This window comes from Delphinus delphis, chromosome 1, assembly GCF_949987515.2.
Source record: "Delphinus delphis chromosome 1, mDelDel1.2, whole genome shotgun sequence".
In the NCBI taxonomy this organism is placed as follows: Eukaryota; Metazoa; Chordata; class Mammalia; order Artiodactyla; family Delphinidae; genus Delphinus; species Delphinus delphis.
The window spans coordinates 39,613,961-39,633,796 of record NC_082683.1 but is presented as its reverse complement, the minus strand read 5'-3'; positions in this window follow the sequence as shown (position 1 = coordinate 39,633,796).

Below are 19,836 nucleotides of genomic sequence, written 5' to 3'. Positions count from 1 at the left end.
GTGTTTCCTTAATAATTTTCTGTTTGGATGATCTGTCCATTGGTGTAAGTGAGGTATTAAAGTCCCCCACTATTTTTGTGTTACTATCGATTTTGTCTTTTTTAACTGTTAGCAGTTGCCTTATGTATTGAGGTGCTCCTATGTTGGGTGCATAAATATTTATAATTGTTATCTCTTCTTCTTGGATTGATCCCTTGATAATTATGTAGTGTCCTTCCTTGTCTCTTGTAACATTCTTTATTTTAAAGTCTATTTTATCTGATATGAGTATTGCTACTCCAGCTTTCCTTTGATTTCCATTTGCATGGAATATCTTTGTCCATCCCCGCACTTTCAGTCTGTATGTGTCCCTAGGTCTGAAGTGGGTCTCTTGTAGACAGCATATATATGGGTCCTGTTTTTGTATCCATTCAGTGAACCTGTGTCTTTTGGTTGGAGCATTTAATCCATTCACTTTTAAGGTAATTATCAATATGTATGTTCCTATTATCATTTTCTTAATTGTTATTCGTTTGTTTTTGTAGGTCCTTTTCTTCTCTGGTGTTTCCCACTTAGAGAAGTTCCTGTAGCATTTGTTGTAGAGCTGGTTTGGTGGTGCTGAATTCTCTTAGTTTTGCTTGTCTGTAAAGCTTTTGATTTCTCTGTCGAATCTGAATGAGATCCTTGCCTGGTAGAGTAATTTTGGTTGTAGGTTCTTCCCTTTCCTCACTTTAAATATATCATGCCACTTCCTTCTGGCTTTTAGAGTTTCTGCTGAGAAATCAGCTGTTAACCTTATGGGAGTTCCCTTGTATGTTATTTGTCATTTTTCCCTTGCTGCTTTCAATAATTTTTCTTTGTCTTTAATTTTTGTCAATTTGATTGCTATGTGTCTTGGTGTGTTTCTCCTTGGGTTTATCCTGCCTGGGACTCTCTGCACTTCCTGGACTTGGGTGGCTATTTCCTTTCCCATGTTTGGGAATTTTTCGACTATAATCTCTTCAAATATTTTCTTGGGTTCTTTCTCTCTCTCTTCTCCTTCTGGGACCCCTATAATGCGAATGTTGTTGCATTTAATGTTGTCCCAGAGGTCTCTTAGCTGTCTTCATTTCTCTTCATTCTTTTTTCTTTATTCTGTTCTGTGGCAGTGAATTCCACCCTTCTGTCTTCCAGGTCACTTATCCATTCTTCTGCCTCAGTTATTCTTCTATTGATTCCTTCTAGTGTATTTTTCATTTCAGTTATTGTATTGTTCATCTCTGTTTGTTCTTTTCTTTTTTAATTAATTATTTATTTTTGGCTGTGTTGGGTCTTCGTTGCTGCACGCGGGCCTTCTCTAGTTCCGGGGACCGGGGCTACTCTTCGCTGCGGTGTGTGGGCTTCTCATTTCGGTGGCTTCCCTTGCTGTGGAGCATGGGCTCTAGGCACACAGGCTTCAGTAGTTGCAGCACTTAAGCTAAGTAGTTGTGGCTCACAGGCTCTAGAGCGCAGGCTCAGTAGTTGTGGCGCACAGGCTTACTTGCTCCATGGCATGTGGGATCTTCCCGGACCAGGGCTCGAACCCATGTCCCCTGCATTGGCAGGTAGTTTCTTAACCACCGCTCCACCAGGGAAGCCCTGTTTATTTGTTCTTTAATTTTTCTAGGTGTTTGTTCTTTAATTCTTCTAGGTCTTTGTTAAATGTTTCTTGCATCTTCTCGATCTTTGCCTCCATTCTTTTTCCGAGGTCCTGAATCATCTTCACTATCATTATTCTGAATTCTTTTTTTGCAAGCTTGCCTATCTCCACTTCATTTAGTTGTTTTTCTGGTTTTATCTTGTTCCTTCATCTGGTACATAGCCCTGTGCCTTTTCATCTTGTCTATCTTTCTGTGAATGTGGTTTTTGTTCCATAGGCTGCAGGATTGTAGTTCTTCTTGCTTCTGCTGTCTGCCCTCCGGTGGATGAGGCTATCTAAGAGGCTTGTGCAAGTTTCCTGATGGGAGTGACTGGTGGTGGGTAGAGCTGGCTGATGCTCTGGTCGGCAGAGCTCAGTAAAAGTTTAATCTTCCTGTCTGCTGATGGGTGGGGCTGGATTCCCTTCCTGTTGGTTGTTTGGCCTGAGGTGACTCAACACTGGAGCCTACCCGGGCTCTTTGGTGGGGCTAATGGAGGACTCTGGCAGGGCTCACGCCAAGGAGTACTTCCCAGAACTTCTGCTGCCAGTGTCCTTGTCCCCACAGTGAACCATAGCCACCCCCTGCCTCTGCAGGAGACCCTCCAACACTAGCAGGTAAGTCTGGTTCAGTCTCCTATTGGGTCACTGTTCCTTCCCCTGGGTCCCAATGCACACACTACTTTGTGTGTGCCCTCCAACAGTAGAGTCTCTGTTTCCCCCAGTCCTGTTGAAGTCCTGAAATCAAATCCCCCTAGGTTTCAAAGTCCGATTCTCTAGGAATTCCTCCTGCCATTGCGGGACCTCCAGGTTGGGAAGCCTGACGTGGGGCTCAGAACCTTCACTCCAGTGGGTGGACTTCTGTGGTATAAGTGTTTTCCCAGTTTGTGAGTCACCCACCCAGCAGTTATGGGATTTGATTTTATTGTGATTGTGCCCCTCCTACCGTCTCATTGTGGCTTCTCCTTTGTCTTTGGATGTGGGGTATCTTATTTGGTGAGTTCCAGTATCTTCTTGTTGATGACTGTTGAGCAGTTAGTTGTGATTCCAGTGCTCTCGCAAGAGGGAGGGAGCGCATGTCCTTCTACTCCACCATCTTGAACCAATCTCTGAAGTTTATACTTAGACCAGCAGACAAATGAAGGGAAGACTCAGGAAAGACATATTGGACTTCCAGAAAATAACTCGTCTAAGGGGAGAGGGAAAGGAGAATTTGATGATTTAATTTTTTTAAAAGTGACCATATTTTCACCCTAATATTTTGGAAGAATTTGTTCCAGTCATAGGGCCACTAGTCTTAGGTTTCCCCTATTCCCCCAACTCGGAATCAGTTTGTCCATCTCAGCCCTTCAGAGATTAAATGATAGGATTTAGGTTCCTCATTCCACCTTTGCTCATTCCTGAATCACATTTCCAAGGTAAATGTCTTCAATCCCTGGCAACTACTTTTTTTTTTAAGGTTAAGGTTTTCAGATCCATTGACACCTTAGCCATTCTTATCTGGAAGTTATCAGATTTGTTGATTAGCCTTTTTAAAGCAGATAGCAAAATCTGAAGACAAATTCCAGAATCTGTCAGCACAATGCAGGGTAAAGATGGCAGCAGCTGCTGCTTCCCCACCAGCAGGGGGCGTCTGGAGCTACTCTTGCTCTTCCTGGTATTTAGCTTAGAGCAGTGCGTCCGTCTCAGCCCTACCAGACCCCACACTCCTTTTTTATAACAAATATTTGATCACTCTCTTATCTATATGAAATTCACAGAAAATAAAACTTGCCTACATGTACAACTTTTAAAAATAGAAATATCATTCTAACCGTACTATAAAGTAGAAATAAAAGAGGAGTAACGTAAAATAGAATAAGATGTCTTTCCATATGTAAATACTCTGGCAGGACTACAAAAAAGATACAATAAAGGAGCATATGCCTTCATCTCTTTATAAAATTACGTTAATGTCAGACCTACAGATGCAAACTGACTCAGGCAGGTATGTTGAATTGGTGATTGAAATATTACCGCTAACTGAGAATGATGTGCTTTTCTAAACTTTTGTACAACTCTCAATAGAGTTCCGAACAAAATGTAGTTTTCTCTTGATTTAAAAGGAAGTCGCATTATCCCAAGGTTAGGGTTAGGGAAAACTGCTCTGTATTTAAATCATGCAAAAAAGAGTTCGATTTTCCATGTGAAATGAAGTTGGGCTGTGAACTCTAGATATTTATAAATAAGTTTTTCACTTCTAAGAAAATGTGGAGGGATAGGATTTGGGGATGCTGGACAATTCTTCGGTGTGTAGGACTACCTGACATTTCTGAATATTTCCCACTAAGTGGCAGGAGCACCCCCCCCCCAATTATTGTGAGAGCCATTTTTAAAAGACCCACATATTTCTGAAATACCTGCAGGGTGATATCATCTTCATGAAGAACCACTCATCTAGAGCAATGCAGATTGATACTTCAGTTTCTCTTCCTTCAGATCCCAATTCCTCTTTGAACTAGGATTTCTATCCTGAACCCAGCTCCCCCGCCTTACTCTTATCAGTGTGCAGTGGCCTAGGGATGTAGGGTTGGTCCAGTTCCTATATTCTTAGCTGTTCCTTCCTGAATGGATCACTCAAGAGTCTCATCCAGACGATCAGCACACTCTGAAGGTCATGAAAACTCCCTTTCCTTGATTGTGGTCTTCTTTCTGGATCATGAGGGGTCCTGCACGTCCACCTTGGGAACATGTCAGTGTCCCACCACTATTACCTCGTATGCACCATGTCTGTGCTCACTGGCCAGATTTCCAACTGCCAACACCTGTGATTCTCTGCTTTTTCCAGTGGCTGGAGCCTACTCAACCCTCATGGCAGGCCAGAAGGGCTGGAATTAACACTGTCAACCAATGGCTGACGGGAATGGATAGATAAAGACCTCAGATTCTTCACCCCTAGGACAGGATAACTCTAAGATGTATACTGTACATTGGCTCTGAGTGGGCTTTAACCTCAGTAGCCCATAATGGGAACCTGCTTGAAAACATACCCTTTATTGGCCTCCTTCCTTCTCTGGTTAGTTTCCTGGGATCACCCCCTCAATAAACTACTTACACTCAAATAATTGTCTGATGGTTCTTGGGGAACCCAAACTAAGACAGGAACTGTGGGAGAGCGATGCTTCCAGGAATCCTTTTTACATAAGTTCTCTTAGGTCTCCTGGGGAGAAGCAGTGACTGAGACTTGAAACTGATGGCTGAGCCCAGATTCCTGCCACTTGAATCCTCAAGTGAACTGGATCTCGCAGGGTGCCCTCCCCCAGAATGCTCAGGTTCTCAAGGAATTCATCCTAGAGTAGGAGACCAATGGCTCCTGCCTTGGAATGTTTGTAGTTTGTGGGTTGGCTGGGAGGAATGGTGTTTTGTACTTGATAACTGTCTTCTGACCGGACCCTGGATAACATGACCCACACTGATCAAGAATAGATATGAAAATCAGAAAGGGCATTAACCTTTGGTAAACTTTATAAAAAGCTGTTTTCAGTAGATTGCCAGACTCTCTGAAGTCTGACTGAGGGAGTTTTCACTGGCTGGAGAGACTTCCCCTTCAGGGACCATTGTTACAGGGAAAACAGAAAAACAAGGGTACAAGTGAAGAAACAGCTCTAAAAGAATGACAGTAATGGCCGCAGAGGTTCCGGTCGCCATTCTTTATGGTGGTGGTAGTAGCTGCAGTTGACAAACAAGGCCACAAAGAGGTGGAGTGGAGAGCGACTGTGGTACCCAAGACTGAACAGCCTCAGCAGTTCCTGCGGGCACCCTAAACCACCCAGCCCCAGTGGCGAAGGGAGAGATCTGGGGCAGGCTCCAGAGCCCCAGTGGCTTTGCTGAGTGGGGACCTGAGTCAGAGGCCTGCATTACTGGTAACTATATTCCTTTTCATCAGCAGGGCAGGGGGACGCTGATCCGAGAGAGCAAGCAGCACATTTTGCTTCTGTCAGCGCATTCCAAGGCAGCCCTGTAACTTCAAACTAGACAGGGGCTTTCTTTTCTTCTTTACAGCTTATTGGCAAAGTATCAAATGTTTTATGGGGCAAATGCTGCCATCCGTCCAGCTGTGCTCAGCGGTGCCTGCCAGCGAGGATGTTTCAGTTGGGACTCACACTAGGGTAACTTCAGATTTAAAAGCCTGCCTCTGAATGCATCTCTTCATGCCCTTTAAATGTTGCAAATCAAAAAGGTACACAGGGGCCTTGGTGATTGGCAAACTTTCTGTCACAGGGATAAGAATATAGCCCTCTGTGTGGCCAAAGCAGAAGGGGTGAAGAGGAGGGAGGGGAAAAACACGGGCAGCTTAGCCAGGAGGTCAGAAGCCGCAGTGGACAAGCAAAGCCAACTTCCCTGCTGAGGTCAGGCAGGGTACCGATGACACCTCACCCACCACCAACCGTATCAGGCATCCCCTTCCTTTCAGGCATCAGCGCTATTGCTCCTGTTCAAGCCTCTTCTTCCTCCTTTCCCTCCCTTTCATGTTTATTCACTCATTGAGCACCTGTCCACTATGTGTCAGACCCAGAGATTTATTGTATGTTCAAGAAGCACTGGACCCTTCCCCTGTTCTGTGTTCGCCTGAGGATACGTTTTTGTAAGTAGCATGAAGATTTTAACAGCAGTCTTCTAAGACCATTGTCTCTTCCACTCCAATTTCCCCTTCGCCTCACTTGCCTTCACATACGGAGGCAATGAGGTAGCCATAGGCGTTTTAGGAAGTTGAGTTGAAGTTTGGGTTAGTGGGTTATGTTTATGTGATTCACAGCCACTCCCCGTGAACTGTTCAGTTATTGTTAGCCATCCCCAGTGTAGGAATGGCTTCCAGGAATACTGCCACTGCCCACGGGACCGACTCACCAAACGTTGTCACCAAAGGTTCAGGGCCTCAAGAACAAAGACATTGGCAACAATGTGATGAGTGAGTGCTGTCAATTTAGAGAGTGTGAAGATTAGGACTGCACAAGATGCCCTGAATTCTTATAGCACCTAATACAAGAAATTCAATAGAGGTTTCTAAAGCAACGGTCTGAACATTCTACAAAACGTGACAGATAAGGAGTTCCAAAGCTAAAATGAACGCTTCTGAATTCTGCAAAATAAAAATCCAAGTTTGATCAGTCATGCTAGAAGAAAGACCAAATTATCCTTCTGTCCTCTGAAAGGAAAATCATTTTACAAAAATTATTGTCATATGAAGAGATGATCAAAGAGAAAATCCAGGAAATACTGGAGAAAGGTAGTCTAGAGGTATATCAGACAATTAATAAAAATAATGTGATTTTTCTGGATTTTGAAATTTTAAAAATGTCTATGATTTGTTCCCTCATTTTGAATAAATATTCACTTTCTTACTTTTCATTATAAATTTTGTATTCTTTTTCTTAAAGGGACCTCCAAATTATATAAGCTTCAGGGTCCAAAAAACCGCAAACCACTCAGACTCAGTAATAACTACTGCACGTAAAATAGCTAAGACCTGGCCCTTGACTTCGAGGGTCTCCCAGGTCACTGGACCAGCCTCATACACAAACCAACAATTACACAGAGTGTCACCAGGAAGTTCAGGGTCTTTACCTCACTTCCAACCCTCAACGCACTCTGCTTGTTTTTCTATTCAGATATGAATTTTTAGGAGCTCACAGATCCTACTCTTGAGATGCTTCCATCCCTCCCTTCCCCCCCTCACACCTGAGGCATTCTCAGGCCCCTCCTCCCCACACCCAAGCCTCAGAACTCATCCCACTTCCTGTGTAAAGCACTTCTGTCCTCTTCACTGCGCTAGACTACCCTGCGTGTGTCCTCTGGGTTTCCCTTTTCAAACCTGCAGAGATGTCTTGAAATTATTTTTCCAAACACACACAGTTCTCTCCAGAAGGGGACTTAGGCCATCGGCTTTAAAATAACATTTTATTTCTTCCCCACTTGGTCTATCCCTGACTTTTTCCTCTTCCCTCATCCGGCCACCTCAGCGAGCTGTGTTCTCTCCTGCACAGCTTTGACAAAATGATTAGGAAATCAAGAGCATCTAGAGAGACTTAGAGGAAATAAGATGTCGTGAGCACTGAGGAAAGTGGCCCAAGCACAGTGCTGGGCTGGGTCCCTTTGGTGCAGAACGACAAGTGACGAGCAGGGCCGTCCCTATCCAGGCTGGGAGCTCTGTAAGGACAAAGGCTTTGTCTTGTTTTCCTCTGTATCCGTAATTCTGGGGGGCAGGGATTCAATAAATATTTGATGAAGGGAGAAGAGAGAGACTGAGGGACATATTGGCACTGAGATTCTTTGTCTTATAAAAGTAATCCTTGGGTTTCCCTGGTGGCGCAGTGGTTGAGAGTCCGCCTGCCGATGCAGGGGATGCGGGTTCGTGCCCCGGTCCGGGAGGATCCCACATGCCGTGGAGCGGCTGGGCCCGTGAGCCACGGCCGCTGGGCCTGCGCGTCCGGAGCCTGTGCTCCGCAGTGGGAGAGGCCAACGGCAGTGAGAGGCCCACGTATCGCAAAAAAAAAAAAGTAATCCTTTCTGTGTCTTCATTTCAAAGAAGTCTTCCCCTTTTCTATGTACACATTATTTCTCCTTCCCTCAGGTTTTAAGGAACATGTGTTAGTCCACCTATTCAGGGCCAGTCCCTCCACCTGTGCCCTTGACCTCAGACTCTCCTGAGTCCTCCAGGCAGAGCTCCAATAATCATCTTCCTGCTCTCAGTTTCAGCCTCTCTCCAACTCTCCGCTGCCTCTCTTTGCTCATCCTATAACCACACTCAAACCTCACCCATCCTTAAGCATATACACACACCCGCTGCCCTCCACCTTCTGGACTGTATCCCCCCTGTAAATGGCATCTACAAGCTCTCCATTCTGCTGCACGAGCTGTCTCTACTGCCTTATTTGGCATTTATCCATTAACTGAAACTTATCTAATGAAGGTCACTGATGACCAACTTCCACATCCATGAAGCCCTTTCTTTACTCACTTTACCAAACTCCTAACAGCACGGGCACTGACGGTCCTCACCCCATCCCCGAAACCCTTTCCTCGATTGGCTTCCACTAAAACTGCTGCTTGTTCTTGTGCCTCCCAGGTCTACCTCCTTCACGGCTGGCAGCAAGGTGATCTCTGTGAATGAGGCTCTGATTTTCCACCTGCACTCTCTCCCCTTCAAGAGCGATGAAGTCACCCCATCTGTGGGCAGACTCTCCCTCTTACAATGGTCAGGCCAGGGTGCTGCGGCTTAGAGGGCCACTAACCACTCAACAGTGTATCCAAAGAAGAGCGAGGGGAGATGATGGGCGGGAAATCTGAGCCACGTTAAAGCAGGAGGAGGAACAGGGGCTGAGAAACCTGGAGAAGAAAAGATGTCATGGAGACTGGAGAGGAAGAAGCAAATGTGTTCTAAGCAGCTCCAAGCTATTAAATGGATTATTGAGTGGACTAGCTGAGGAGGGAGGTTTTGCCTCATTGTAAGAGAACTTCATAAAGGTCACAGCAGCCATATAGCAGTGGAAAGGGTAGCCTCATAACACCAGGGCCTCTGATAACCTCTGTGGCATCTTCACGTGAATTAGAGAAAGGTGCTTCTTTCTGTAGCAGGTTGAATCCTGACACAATGGCACTCAGCGCCCACTCACTACTTCGGGCAGGTGCCCTCGTGCAGAGCATAACTCATACCATCTTATATCCTAACTCCGTGGAAGCAGGGAGCTTTCTGTCACTGGGAGCATTCAGCCAATGACTGGATGATCTGTTTTAGTTATTTAGGGAATATGTTTTTAAAATACTGCTTACAATGATCTAACCTGGCTATGAAGATGTACTAGAGATAGAGGGAGAGGGAGTGAAGGGAAGAAACAATGGAGTGGGAGGGGGAGAGATGGAGAGAGAGGAAGATGGAAGGGAAGAGAGATGAAAAGGAAGGGAGATGAAAGAGGAAGAGAGAGAGCAGAGAAAGAGATTGATTGATCATTTTAGTCTTATAGTACCTAAATATGCCCAAATCCAGGTGCATCTTCCCTGTTTTATGAGCAAATAATTTCTAGTTGGGTCTGCCACAGATGTTAATTCCTATCCAGTTATTTTCCTGTCTTGCCTGCTTACTATTTGAGTCCCAATTTTGTTCCAGGTGGTACCATGGGATGAACAATAATTGGTCTATGCCAGTGGTTCTTAACCTGGCTACACAGTAGAATCAGCTGTAGAGTTAAAAATTATACATATTTATATAAATTTATATGAAATTGTATATATATTTATATAAATTTATATCAAATTGTATATATTTATATTTCATATTTATATAAATGTTATAAATATTAACCTTATATTTATACATTTATTAATATACTTTTATATTAATATTTATATAAAATCATGTTTGTATATTTATATTAATATTTATACTAAATTTATGAGTATTATATTTGTATATTTGTTAATATTATATTTTATATATTTACATTACATGTTTATAACAATATTTATGCAAATTTTAAATAGAATTATATATATTTGTAATATTTATATTATGTATAACTTAATTTACTTATATATATGTATTAATATATATAATCAGAACCTTTGAGACTGAAGCCCAGGCATCTATAGTTTAAATATTCCCCCAGGTGATTCCAGTCAGGATTGCGATGCACTGGTCCTCTGACAGTAACATTCTTTTCCCATTTGTGAGCTATTCCACTCTAGCCTCCTGTACAGCTTGAGGAAGCCATGTGACCTAGCAAACGAAGGTCTGTTGGGATCCTTCTGGAAAAGCTTTTATTTTCCTATAAAAAGGGACAGGCATGACATTCTGGTTTATGGGCTCTGCCCTTTCTCCTTTTTCCTGGTGTGGCTATGTACAACCAGCCTGAAGACAGCCAGCATGAAGACAAAAAACAGTTCAAATAGCAACAACAATATCAACAAAAATGTGCTAAAGACAGTGAAAGGGAAAGATAGGCCTGAGTCTTCAAACCAGGTAAGTATCTGCAACATCCCTCTCCTGACCACCTTGAGACGTTTTGTTATTTGATATTCTTAAATATCTTTATTCTGTAAGCCAATGATAATTGAGTTTTCTGTTATTTGCAAGTAAAAGCAATTTACCTGAGTATTTGGTATTTTCTTAGGACGAAGGCTATTGTGATTGAAAAAAAGAGAAGTATAGCCCATGCTAACGTTCAGAGTTCAGAAAATGAGTGTTCCTAGAATGACAATGTACAATGGATTTGAGATCCATTTTTTTACTGATTGCAGCTTGCTAGGGCTGTCATAACAAAGTACCACAGACTGAGAGGCTTAGACAACAGAAATTTATTTTCTCATAGTTCTGGAGGCTAGAAGTCCAGGATCAAGGTGTCAGCAGGATTGGTTTCTTCTGAGACTTTCTCTTTGGCTTGTAGATGACCATCTTTTCTCTGTGTCTTCACATGGTCTTTCCTCTGTGTGTATCTGTGTCCTAAAATCCTCTTCTTAGAAGGATACCATTGGATTAGGGCTCATCCCAACAACCTCATTTAACCTTAATTACCTCTTTAAAGACCCTCTCTCCAAATACAGTCACATTTTGAGGTACTGGGGGTTAAGACTTCAACCTATGAATCTTAGGAAACACAATTCAGCCCATAATACTGGTGACTACGATTTGGCCAGGAATAGGGTGTTCATGATTGGCTTAGATCAGTGGTTCTCAATTCTGACTATAATCACCTGGAGAAATTTTAAAAATATAGATGCCTGGGCTTCCCCGGTGGCGCAGTGGTTGAGAGTCCGCCTGCCGATGCAGGGGACACGGGTTCATGCCCCAAACCGGGAAGATCCCACATGCCGCGGAGCAGCTGGGCCCGTGAGCCATGGCCACTGACCCTGCGCGTCCGAAGCCTGTGCTCAGCAACGGGAGAGGCCACAACAGTGAGAGGCCCACGTATCACAAAAAAAAAACAATTAAAAAATATATATATATAGATGCCTAAACTTTGCTCCCAAGCATGCTGATTTAATTAATCAGGGTGGGACCAATATATATTTTTACACATTGTCAACCATTATTTCTCTAAGTGAGAGGTGGTTAAACCAACTTTATTTATTTTAAAAAATTCCCAGAACTTTTAGGAAGAGGTGAGAAGTCAGGCTTGTTCTGATGGGTAGACACTGAGGGAGGAGCAGTATAAAAAGGGGTCTTCAGTGTAAGGGTCAGGCTGCATATCTTGTTCAGGAAATGTGGAGAGACCCAACTCATCTCCACTCTTCTTTCTTACAAGAACAAGGGGAAATGAAGACGCCCAGAGGCCTTGGCAGCCACATCCGCTTGAGAAAGAATATCCAAACTGGAATTCCCAGGGGTGCACACGGTGGGAGGGCAGTCATTTGGTGCCAATATGGCCTTATGTTTTTTGTCTACACTCTTAATTAATAGGCCTGATTTATTTTCTGGGACTGGTATTAGACTTACATTTTGTTGAAACTTGCAGGTGCCTAGGAAGGACTGGAAGGGGCTGCTTATCACCTAGTGTGCTAGGTAGGAAACCACCTCCAACAGACACTGCCCAGGCATTATTTGTTTCCTGAGAGCAGGACTTGAAAAGTCCCCTGAGGTCACTATTTGTGTCATGATTTTTAAATTTGTAATTTCTGTTGCAAAATTAATTCTGGATTCGTTTAAGAAATTCACAGTCAGCCTTTTTAACTTTTAGTCCACCTGCAATTTTTTTCCCTGAACCCAGGGCCCCAGCAGTGAAAATGGCCAGTCCTAACCACTGGACTGCCAGGGAATTCCCTATCCACCTGCAATGTGACCAAATCAAGTACTGTATTAGTTTCCCACTGCTGCTGTAACAAACTACCACAAATTTAGTGGCTTAAAACAACACAAATTTATTATCTTACAGTTCTGGAGGTCGTAAGTCTGAAATGAGTCTGGTAAAATCAAGGTGTTGACAGATCTGCTGCCTCTGGTTCCAGTTCCTAAAGGCTGTCCTCATTTCTTAGCTCATTGTCCTGTATCACCTTTTCCCCCTCTGCTTCCATTATCACGTTGCCCTCTTTCTGACTCTGACTCCTCCTGGTTCCCTTGTGATTACATAAGGCCCACCGGGATAATGCAGCATAATCTCCCCATCTCAATGTCATTAACTTGATCACATCTACAAAGTCCTTTGCCATAGGAATCAACATTCATAGGTTCTAGGGATTCGTACGTAGATGTCTTTGGGAGGCCATTATTCAGTTTACCTCCAGGACTCAGTGCTCCAGAAGGTTAAAGCTTGGTAGCTGTGGACAAAACCAAATGATATCTACATCAGCATCTCCTCCTTCCCCCAGCAGCTACCTAGCTCCAACGTCACAAGAGGACCCTTCCTTGTTCAGAAAGTCTTCTCTAAGATGGATGTGGCTTACCATCGATGCAGTGCTCCTAGCTATTTGGGGACCCTCATACGGGTACCCAGGTCCTTATCTTTCCTGCAATGGAGCCAGTACAGTTGAGTCTCAGGAGGCTGCCCCCCAGGTTGGAAGTAATCCCAATTCCAGCAGACCCAGTTTGTAACTAGGGCTCAGAACTTTTACAGTGTCTCCTCCCACACCCACTTCTTGCTTTCCTAAAGTAAGCTGGCCTGTTACGCGGCCATTTTCTCTAAGGCTCTTATATGAGAAATGGGAAGTGATTCCTCATTGGCTTATTACTTTCTAAAACTCAGTCAGAGGAATGGCAATCTAATTATTATTGGCTGAACTGGCATATCTTACATAGGGACACAAGCTTAATAAAACAAAGTATTCTTTAGGGTATGTATTATTATAGCTGCATAATGCATATCAAGACAAAACACATTTTTCCAAGGGGTACAATTCATACTGTTCTATATAAGAAAATTCTTACCACAGAGTGATTCCTGCTTTATCTTTTCATTTCAAACTCCATCAGAAATTTTAAAAGTCTTGTTTCTCGTAAACCTTCCATACAATGCTCAGTGATAAATAAGCCGGCAGTCCAGCATTAGAGGTTTAGAAATAGTTCTACTTTAAAATACACAGAACCATTTTGAGAATCAGCTTAAGTGATAGAAATGTACTATCAGAAACACAAATTTATATTCAGACACAAGATCATAATAACATATATAACATATTCTATTAATATAACAGTTACTGTTGTCATCATGATTACCTGGTTGTATTGTATCTTAAACTAAGTGGCATGTTTGCTATTGATAATATTAAACTAATAAATAATGAGAGCCAGCATTTTATAGCAGAAAGAAGGCTACCTTTGGAACAGGGCAGACTAAAGTTTACAGTCCTGCTGGGTCAGGTACTATCTGTGTGAGTGTGGGCAAGGATTTACTCTGATTTTGCTTCCTCGTTTTTTAAATGAGGATTCAAATACCTCGTACAGATGTGTGGGATATATAATTAAGGATATAAAGTACCTTGTACAATGCCTGTATATAATGAACCATCACTGAATGGTTACTATGGCTATTCTTATTGTTATTAGGCTTATAACTAATGAAGACACTGACTTTGTTGCCACTACGTCAATTCCTTTACAGAGACTGAACATGAATGAACGATAACAGAGGCCTTTAAGAATGTCTCTGACCTTCTGACCATTTAGCCAGGGAGTCTAAGTTACCATTCTCCCTTCATAAATGCAAAGTTGACTATATAACAGGAAAAAAAAATGTTCTAACCTATTCCCACCAAGTATTCATCAAATGAGGTAGGATCTCTGGGAAAGATTAAGAGCTTACATTTTTTATTGGACTTACTTCCCATAAAATTTCATAGAGGATAAAAGGAGAGGAAGTGTAGAAGTGGTACTATTTCTGTTTTATCTGCTACCTGCAGTTATACATCTTCCTGAGATATCGTTAATTATAGTGGTGCCACTCACAATGCTGCTATTCAGACCTGCTAGAATTTTCACCAAAAACTCTACACCTGGGGCTTGGAAATTGGCAGCTGAATTTTTGTATGAGGCTGAAACCTGAAGGCTGTGACAGAGGCAACACCTTCAAACTAGTCACTATAGACTGAATATTTGTGTCCTCTCCCCAAAACACATGTTGAAATCCTAATCCCCGGTGCGATGGTATTTGTGGTTGGGGCCTCTGAGAGAGAGGTAACTAGGTCATGAGAATGGAGCCCTCATTAATGTGATTAGTGTTCTTACAAGAGACCCCAGAGAGCTCTCTCACCCTCTTTGCCATGTGAGGATACAACGAGAAAATGGCTATCTGAAGCCCATTAAAGGGCTTTCACCAGAACCCAACTGTGCTGGTACACTGATCTTGACTTCTGACAGGACTTCTGGCCTCGAGAACCATAAGAAATAAATTTCTGTGGTTTATAAGCAATCTGATCTATGATGTTCTGTTCTAGCAGCCTGAACTAAGACAGGAGCTGTGCAGAGAGAGCACAGAAACTGATGAGGTGTTTCCCCAAAACTTCAAGGCTGAGGGATGAGCTTTACATGCACAGGTGAGACCACCTGAGGCTTGCCACTTAGCAGCTGCTACAGGGTTGGGAGCAGAAGAGAGATACTTGAGATCAAGCAGTGCTAGGGGACACTGGATTTCTGAACCTTCCATTGTGGACAGATCTTTTTTTAACACTTTGTTAATACTTCTGGAATCCAGCTGATACACCAGAAAGGCTGCACTTTAGAAGAAAGGCCCACACTAGACCTGCCTTAACAAAGTCTATAACCAAGCCTGGCAAAACCCATAGGAGAGACAGAGTTTGGAAAGTTGGGTCTTACCAAGTTAGAGGGGCTATAGAAACATCTTGGGCTTTCCACATACCTGTAGTAACAACTTATCGCTAAGTCTCCACCAGTTTAAGGCAATCAGCCGGTAATTAAACTGCCTGCTAAAACAAGAGTCAACACTCTTCAGAGAAAAGATAATAGATAACCCAGAATCCAGGGTCTTACAATGTGTATTCAAAATATCCAGTATTCAATTAAAAAAATCATTAGACACACAAAGAAACAAGAAAATGTGATTCATAGTCTTGAAAACATGCAGCTAATAGAAACAGAACTCGACCTGGTATAGATGTCAGATGTCAGATATAGCATACTACAACTTTAAAGCAGTTGTTGTAAATATGTTCAAAGAATTAAAGGAAAATATGTTCAGGGAGTAAAGGAAAATATGGTCCTAATGAGTGAGCATGAAATCTCAGCAGACATGTGGAAAGTAAAAAAAAAAAAAAAAAAAAGACTAAATGGAAATTTTAGAACTGAATAACACATGAACTGAAATGAAAATTTTACTGAATGGGCTTAACATCAGATTAGGGATGGCAGAAGAGTCAGTTACCTTGAAGACAGATAAACAGAAATTGTACAATCTAAAGGATCTGAAAAAAAAAGATTGAAGAAAAATGAAGAGAACATCAGAGATCTGTGGACAAGAGTATGCAGTCTAATATATGCTCTTATTTTAGAATCCAGATTCCCAAACCAGGACAAGACAACAAAGGAAGGAAAATTATAGGTCCAAGTTTCTTATGAACATATATGCAAAAACCTAAATGAAATACTAGCTAACGTAATACAAAAGCATATTCACAAAACAACAAAGTGTAAGACAACAAGGAAGGTTCAATATCAGAAAACTATCAATGTAATTCATTTCACACATAGGCTAAAGTTGAAAGCCCATATGATTATCTCAATAATCAGTGTAGAAAAAGCATTTGACACTGTTCAACACCTACTTTCTTTTGTATGAATTAATATAGAACTAAGAATATACAAAAAAAAAGAAAGAAAAAAATAGTGTCATGAACTCCAACATACCTGCCATCAACAATTACATGGCTGATTTGTTTTATCCATACCCTCACCCACTGTCCGTCACTAACAACTCCCACCTCCACTGGAGGTTTTTAAAGCAAATCCCAGACATCATATTTCATCCATAAATACTTCAGTGTGTATGACTTTATAAAAGATAAGGGCTCCTTTTTTTTAAGAACCAGACCCTGGGCACTCTTATCATTCCCCCCAAAATTATCAAAAATTCTTCAAGATCTTCATATATCCAGTGAGCATTCAAATTTCTCCTCTTGCCTCATAAATACTTTATATTAGGTTATGTCTCTTTAGTCTCTTTTAATACACAGGGTCCACAGGGTCTCCCTTTTTGTTTTTATTTTTGTTTTTCCTTTGCAATTTGTTGAAGAAAAATCATATTGTCTTCATTTTGCTGCTTACATCCCTATTTTGTTTCACCAGTTAGTTACTTTAAATATTGTATTTCCTGTACATTGGTGACTTATTTGGATGCTTGGTCAGATTCAAGTTTGATTTTTTTGGCTCGAAAGGTGGTATTTTATTGCATTATCCCGGAAGGGGCATAACGTCTGATTATCTCTTTTTGTGATGTTAAGATTGGTCAGTGTGTTTAAGTGTTGTCGAACTGACCTATCTATGACAAAAATCCTCATCAGCTTTTCACTGATGGTTTTAATAGCCATGAATATTCTTATTCTTTATTCTTCCTGTTCCTTTATCTCTGGGAGTTTTCTATAAAGAAAACTCATCAACTCCTTGGTCACCCTGAGGTATAGTTCCAACGAGAAATTCAGTATGAATGCTTGATTCTTTCTTTTTATTTACCAGATTTCAGAATTAGTTGGTTCTTAAATCACCCAAAGCTGACTCATGCTTTTTTGCCCCTTTGAGTAACTTTACCACCTCATGGATTTTTAACACATCTGATGTGTTTTGATGCAATACAATTATCATTCCTTTTGGTGCTTGTGGTAGGCAGAATAATAATCCCCCAAAGATGCCTCCATCCTAATCCCTGGCTCTGTGAATGTATTATCTAAAATGGCAAAGGGAGAGTTAAGGTTATGGAATTAGAATTGTTAATCACATGAGCTTGAGAAAAGGCAATTATCTGGGTGGGCTCAGTGTAATCACAAGAGTCCTTAAAAGTGGAAGGAGAGAGGTAGAAGAATAGGTCAGAGTGATGCACTGTGAGAAGAACTTGACTCTTCTTTGTTGGCTTTGAAGATGGAGGAAGGGGATTATGAGCCCAGGGATGTTGGTGGCACCTGGAAGCTGAAAAGGAAACAGATTCTCCCCTACAGCCTCCGGAAAGGAACCCAGCTGGTCCTTTGATTTTAGCCCAGCGAGACCTGTGTCAGACTTCTGACCTACAGAACAGTAAGATAATAAATTTGGGTTGTTTCCAGCCTCCAAGTTTGTAGTAATTTCTTATGGCAGGAATGGAAAGCCAATACAGTGCATATCATCTCTGTAAGAAAAAAATCAATAGTAACAATGAAACAAACAGAGAAAATATTCCGAACAGTAAGAGTTTAATAGGTTTGACAGATAAATTATAAAAATAAAATTTTCTCTACAGTTGCAATAACTAGCAAATATAATGAAAAATAAGAAACTGTTCTCAATAGTAGAAAGAAAAAAACTATAATTAATCACCTAGGAATTAAGTAGGACATTTATGCAGAAAACTTGAAAACTCTAGTAAAGAACATAGAAGACAAAGTGATAGAGAAACATTTTATGTTCTTGGATGGGATGATGCAATATTACAAAGATGTCAATTCCCTGAATTATTCTATAAATTTAATGTATAACGATAAAAATTCCAGTTGGGCTGCTTGAGAAACTTAATAAACTTACTCTAAAATAAAAAGAAGCAATAAAGGATCACAAATAACTAAACAATCGAGAGAGAAAAAGCGCGCGAGAGAGAGAGAGAGAGAGAGAGAGAAACTTGCCGAATGGATATTAAGTCCAGTAATAAAGCAGTGTGATATTGTTACAAGAAAGACAAATAGAACACAGGGACAGAATAGGAAGCTTTAAGACAGAATTTTACGTAGTTAATATATGATACAGGTGCTGCCACAAATAAATGAGAGGAAGTATAGAATGTTTTGTTGGTATTGTTGGGAAATCTAGCTTACTCTCTAGCAGAAAAAACAAAACAAAATAAAACCTGGATCCTGGATTCCTAACACCATGTACAAGAATTGAGGCCTGATGGATTAAACATCAAAATGTGAAAAGTGAAACTATGAAATGGATAGAAGAAGATATAGGACATATTTCTGTCACCTAGGAATAAGGAAGACTTCTTAAAATGTCAGAAACAAACACAAAATGTAAGGCAAAAATGATTGATTGATTTAGGTATTTCTATTAACTGAAGTATACCCTGGATAAAGTTTATGAACAGATGAAAAAGGGAGAAGATATTTGCATGTCTGAAACTGACAAGGTATACATAACTAGAGTACAGAAGAGTTCTTGTAAGAAAGACAAAAACTCCAGCAGAAAAATGGGCAAAGAATCTGAGCAGAAGATTGATCGTAAAGAAAGCAAAAATCTTATAAACATGTAAAGATATGCTCAGATGCATCAGTAATCTGAGAAATTCAACAATGAGATGGTACTTTACATCTGTTACACTAGGGGAAACAAGAAAGCTTGATAATGCCAAGGTTGGGAAGAATGTGAGGGCATAGTTACACTCAGGCATTGGTTGTAGATGTGTAGACTGGTGTGGCATTGAGGACAGCAACTTAGAATTATTTGGTCAAACTAAGAATACTCATAACCCGTGACTTAATTTATGTTCTGTTTGTGACACATTATATGGAAAATTAAAAGACCAAGCACAAACTAGGAAGATATATGCAACATATAATAGACAAAGAATTAGTATCTAGAATATATGAAGAACTAATGTACATCAGGAGAGAGGGAGAGGGATGGAGAGAATCCAGTAGAAAAATGGGTAAGAGAACTACTAAGCAGTTCATAAAGAGAAATTTGAAAGACTCATAAAACCATGAAAAGGTGCTCAACCTCAAAAGTAATGAGATGCAAAATAAAACCACAATGAGATACCTAGACTACACAAGTCCAAATACACAAAAATTCAACATTCAATACCAATGCCAAATGTTGGTGAGGATGTGGAAAAATAAGAACTCTTACACACTCCCCGCAGAGACATTACTTGGTAGAACTACTTTGGAAAATGGTGTGGCATTACCTATTAAAGTCCCACATGTGCAAAACTTAACACCCAGTCAATCACTCCTACTCTAGCATACATGCACTAGTGGACATGTACATGTCCATAACAACATTGTTGACAATAGCTAAAAATGGAAAGAATACAAGTAACCAT